We start from the raw sequence: 5,738 nt of genomic DNA, 5'->3' as shown, positions 1-5,738 counted from the left end.
CACCGTGTACGTTAGGCCCATATTGGAGTATGCGGCACCAGTTTGGAACCCACACCTAGCCAAGCACGTAAAGAAACTAGAGAAAGTGCAAAGGTTTGCAACAAGACTAGTCCCAGAGCTAAGAGGTGTGTCCTACGAGGAGAGGTTAAGGGAAATCAACCTGACGACACTGGAGGACAGGAGAGATAGGGGGGACATGATAACGACATACAAAATACTGAGAGGAATTGACAAGGTGGACAAAGACAAGATGTTCCAGAGATTGGACACAGTAACAAGGGGACACAGTTGGAAGTTGAAGACACAGATGAATCACAGGGATGTTAGGAAGTATTTCTTCAGCCACAGAGTAGTCAGTAAGTGGAATAGTTTGGGAAGCGATGTAGTGGAGGCAGGATCCATACATAGCTTTAAGCAGAGGTATGATAAAGCTCACGGTTCAGGGAGAGTGACCTAGTAGCGATCAGTGAAGAGGCGGGGCCAGGAGCTCGGACTCGACCCCCGCAACCTTAACTAGGTGAGTACAACTAGGTGAGTACACGCACACGCGCACACACAACCCCCGCAACCTCAACTAGGTGAGTACACACACACACACGCCCCGGAGCTAAGGGATATGTCCAACTAGGAGAGGTTTAGGGAAATCGACCTGACGACACTGGAGGACAGAAGGGATAGGGGAGACATGATAACGACTTATAAAATACTGAGAGGAATCGACAAGGTAGACAGAGACAGGATGTTCCAGAGATGTGACACAGCAACAAGGGGTCACAACTGGAAGTTGAAGACTCAGATGAATCACAGGGATGTTGGGTAGTATTTCTTCAGCCATAGAGTTGTCAGGAAGTGGAACAATCTGGAGAATGATGCAGTAGAGGCAGGCTCTATACAAAGCTTTAGGAAGAGGTATGATAAAGCTCATGGAGCAGGGAGACAGTGGACCTAGTAGCGATCAGCGAAGAGGTGGGGCCAGGTGTGAATCGACCCCTGCAACCACAAATAGATGAGTACACACACACACACACACACACACACATACATAGTTTTAAGAAGAGGTATGACAAAGCTCAGGAAGCAGAGAGAGAGAGGATCCAGTAGCGATCAGTGAAGAGGCGGGGCCAGGAGCTGAGTCTCGACCCCTGCAACCACAATTAGGTGAGTACAATTAGGTGAGTACACACACACACACACGGGATTGTTCCAGAGAAGGGACACAGACACAAGAGGTCACAATTGGAAGTTGAAGACTCAGATGAATCAAAGGGATGTTAGGAAGTATTTCTTCAGTCATAGAGTAGTCAGGCCGTGGAATAGCCTAGAAAGTGACGTAGTGGAGGCGGGAACCATACATAGTTTTAAGGCGAGGTATGATAGAGCTCATGGGGCAGGGAGAGAGAGGACCTAGTAGCAATCAGCGAAGAGGCGGGGCCAGGAGCTGTGACTCGACCCCTGCAACCACAAATAGGTGAGTACACACACACATGAAAGGAGGAAAGAGAGGGGAAGATGGATAGGAGAACCCAGACTCAGGAGGAAAATCAAATACAGCCTCCCTCACAACCACCTACAGAAGCCCCCCAATCAGGACAGCCCCAGTGCAACCAAACATTCTAACCCCAAAACAAATATGCCATATCCAGTGCCCCCGCCCACCTTATTACAAACTCCACCCCCACAGCAACCACCCATAGTTCCTTATCAGGTCCCCCACCTCCCCAACCCCAACGAAGTTGAAAGTGTGGTATACAAATGCAGACGGAATAACAAATAAGTGTGAGGAGTGGCATGAAAGAATCAAGGAGACATCCCCAGACATAATAGCACTCACAGAAACGAAACTCACAGATGCAATTTTTCCACCCAGATATCAAATCCTCAGAAAAGATAGAGGGAGGAGAGGGGGAGGAGATGCACTGCTTATTAAAAACTTGTGGGGATTTGAGGAAATGGATTGAATGAATGGAATGTGCAAAAGGGACTACTTAGTAGGAATAATCCAGTCTGAGGGCCATAAGGTAATTGCAGTAATGTACAACCTGCCACAGAATTGCAGGAGGCCAAGATAAGAATACGACGAGAGCAACAGAGCAATGGTCGAAACACTAGCTTAGGTGCCCAGAAGAGCTCACATGGGGGGAGCAAAGTTACTAGTTATGGGTGATTTCAATCACAAGGAGATTGGCAAAACCTGGAGCCCTATGGGGGTCCCGAAACATGGAGAGCCAAGATGATGGATGTGGTACTGGAAAACCTCATGCATCAACATGTTAGAGACACTACCAGAGAGAGAGGTGAGGATGATCCAGCAAGAATGGACCTTGTATTCACATTGAGTAGTTCGGACATCGATGATATCACTTATGTAAGGCTCCTTGGAGCTAGTGATCATGTGGTTCTGTGCTTTGATTGCATAGTTGAGCTACAAGTGGTGAGAGCAGCAGGAACAGGACGGGAAAAAACAAAAACTACAAAAGGGGAGACTACACAGGCATGAGGAATTTCCTGCAAGACGCTCAGTGGAAGAAAGAACCGGCAGGAAAACCAGTAAAAGAAATGATGGACTATGTGACAAAATGCAAGAAGACGGAGGAGAGGTTTGTTCCCAAGGGAAACAGAAATAATGGAAGACCATAACGAATCCTTGGTTCACCCAAAGGTGTAGGGAGGCAAAAACTAGGTGCACTAGAGAATGGAAAAGGTACAGAAGACAAAGGACCCAGGAAAATAAAGAGATCAGCCGAAGAGCCAGAAACGAATATGCACAATTAAGAAGGGAGGCTCAGTGACAATACGAAAATGACATAGCATCGAAAGTCAAGTCTGACCCGAAGCTGTTGTATAGCCACATCAGGAGGAAAACAACAGTCAAGGACCAGGTAATCAGGCTGAGGAAGGATGGTGGGGAGTTCATAAGCAATGACCAAGCAGTATGTGAGGAGCTCAACATGAGATTTAAAGTATTTACAGTAGAAACAGGTAGGACTCCATGAATTAAGAACAGGGAGGTACACCAACAAGTGCTGGATGAGGTACACATAGCCAAGGAGGAGGTGAAGAAGTTCCTATGTGAACTTGATATCTTGAAGGGTTCTTAGAGAGGGAGCAGAGATCCTGTGTATGCCACTAACATTGAAACTGGGCAATTACCTGAGGTATGGAAAATGGCAAATGTAGTCCCAAGTTTTAAAAAAGGAGACAGGTACGAGGTATTAAATTACAGACCTGTTTCACTAACGTGTATAGTATGCAAAGCCATGGAGAAGATCATCAGGAGGAGAGTGGTGGAGCACGTGGAAAGAAACAAGCGGATAATCGACAACCAGCAAGGTTTCAGGGAAGGAAAATCCTGTTTCACAAACCTAATGGAGTTTTATGACAAGGAGAAAGAAGACAAAAGAGAGAGGGGTGGATAGACTGCATTTTCCTGGACTGCAAGAAGGCCTTCGACACAGTTCCTTACTAAAGGTTAATGCAAAAGCTAGAGGATCAGGCACACTTAACAGGAAAGGCACTGCAATGGATCAGAGAATATCTGACAAGGAGGCACCAGCGAGTCAAAGTACGTGACGAGGTGTCAGAGTGAGCGCCTGTGATAAGCGGAGTTCCACAAAGATCAGTCCTAGGACCTGTGCTGTTTCTGGTATATTGAATGACATAACGGAAGTGATAGACTCAGTAGTGTCATTGTTTGCAGATGATGTGAATTTAACGTGGAGAATCAAATCGGTCGAGGATCAGGCAGGGCTACAAAGAGACCTGGACAGATTACAAGCCTGGTCCAGCAACTGGCTCCTGGAATTTAACCCTGCCAAATGCAAAATCATGAAGATCGGGGAAGGTCAAAGAGGACCGCAGACAGAGTATAGGCTAGGTGGCCAAAGACTGTAAACCTCACTCAAGGAAAAAGATCTGGGGGTGAGTATAACACCGAGCACATCTCCTGAGGTGCATATCAATCAGATAACTGCTGTAGCATACGGGCGCCTGGCAAACCTACGGATAGCGTTCCAGTACCTCAGTAAGGAATCGTTCAAGACTCTGTACACCATATACGTCAGGCCCATACTGGAGTATGCAGCACCAGTTTGGAACCCACACCTGGTCAAGCACGTCAAGAAATTAGAAAAAGTGCAAAGGTTTGCACCAAGACTAGTCCCAGAGCTAAGGGGAATGTCTTACGAAGAAAGGTTGAGGGAAATTTGCATGACGACACTGGAGGACAGGAGGGTCAGGGAGACATAATAACGACATATAAAATACTGCGCCGAATAGACAAGGTGGACAAAGACAGGATGTTCCAGAGATAGGACACAGACACAAGAGGTCACAATTGGAAGTTGAAGACTCAGATAAGTCAAAGGGATGTTAGGAAGTATTTCTTGTCATAAAGTTGTCAGGAACTGGAGTAACCTAGAAAGTGACGTAGTGGAGGCGGGAACCATACATAGTTTTAAGACGAGGTTGCAACCACAAATAGGTAAGTACAAATAGTTTATTACACAAACTTCAAGATCATTACACTGAGTAAAAAAAATGCTTTTAATTTTGGTAATATTGTAATACCTACAAAACTGCTCGAAAATGATTTAATTAACTAACTTTGTCCCTGAGAGTTGGAAGAATTTTATATATGTTAAACTATAAGAGAAAATAACACAGTGTTACATGTATATCTTCTCTTAATGGTAGCTAAAGTACTCAGTTTATATCATATAATTTTCTTAAATACGATTATTTTAAATATATCACCATAAATATCGGGTCTGTAAAGTGAGAATATTTTGAGCTCTCCTTAAATGTACTTTGTATATTGTAACATTAAATTAATTTTCCAAAAATATTTTGTATTACTCTGATCTTAAAACAAAATAATCGGGGGGATCGATACCATGCCTAACAGTTCCAGGGTAGGGTAGGTGCCTGAGCCCGAGCCTTTAGCTCATAAGACTGTTATCCCCACTTGCCCCCTTGGGGGGGTGATGGCAGACCAGACAGTTGGTCCCAAAGATAAGGAGGTACTTGTGCCTCCTCCTATGGAAGACTTAGGTCTCAGACACTCCCTAAAGAGGGAGCCAAGGCCGGGCCACCACTTGGAAAAGGCCCGGGCCGGGAGAATACCGGCTAATCTTTAATAATAATAATAATAATAATAAATAAAAATAATCGGAGAAGACACCATTCCCACGAGCCCTTTTAGGGCGGGGATGGTGCCGGAGCCCGGGCTTGCCACTCCCAGTAGCCACTCTGGGGCGAGGTAGATGGCAGACAAGTGGCCTAGCTGCTCAATACGAGCCCTGTGAGGGCGGGGAATGGGGCTAGGCCTGGGGACAGTTGGTCCCGCAGCTGAGGAGGTACTAGTACCTCCTCCCATGGGAGACATAGGTCTCAAGACATTCCCAAGACAGGGAGCCAAGGCCGGGACACCTTCTGGAAAAGACCTGGACCAGGAGAGTACCGGTGAATCAAGAACGACGAACGAACAAAATAATCATAGACAATTATTTACCCAGTGTTTTGTACCAAAGATTCGAAATACCATGTTGAGAAAGTTTGCAGTGCGGGGAATATATGCTAGTGGAGGAGACACATGGATGATGGTTCTTCTCAGGTGGTGGTAGTGGTAATGATGATGGTTCTACTCAGGTGGTGTTAGTGGTGATGATGATGGTTCTACTCAGGTGGAGTTAGTGGTAATGATGATGGTTCTTCTCAGGTGGTGGTAGTGGTAATGATGA

General features: G+C 45.7%; 1 protein-coding gene across 1 annotated transcript in view; it reads left to right on the top strand.

Moving 5' to 3' along the window:
- Positions 1 to 4,841, top strand: part of LOC128699593 (15-hydroxyprostaglandin dehydrogenase [NAD(+)]) — a 27,972-nt gene extending 23,131 nt beyond the window's left edge. Inside the window, exon 5 of the mRNA XM_070080610.1 lies at positions 1 to 4,841. This exon is cut by the window's left edge and continues 1,182 nt beyond it. The gene's annotated coding sequence lies outside the window, so the exon portion shown is untranslated.
- Positions 4,842 to 5,738: the final 897 nt, after the last annotated feature.

This window comes from Cherax quadricarinatus, unplaced genomic scaffold (assembly GCF_038502225.1).
Source record: "Cherax quadricarinatus isolate ZL_2023a unplaced genomic scaffold, ASM3850222v1 Contig675, whole genome shotgun sequence".
Classification (NCBI taxonomy): domain Eukaryota; kingdom Metazoa; phylum Arthropoda; class Malacostraca; order Decapoda; family Parastacidae; genus Cherax; species Cherax quadricarinatus.
Note: the sequence above shows the minus strand (reverse complement) of the source record. Positions and strands in the feature narration are given on the sequence as shown.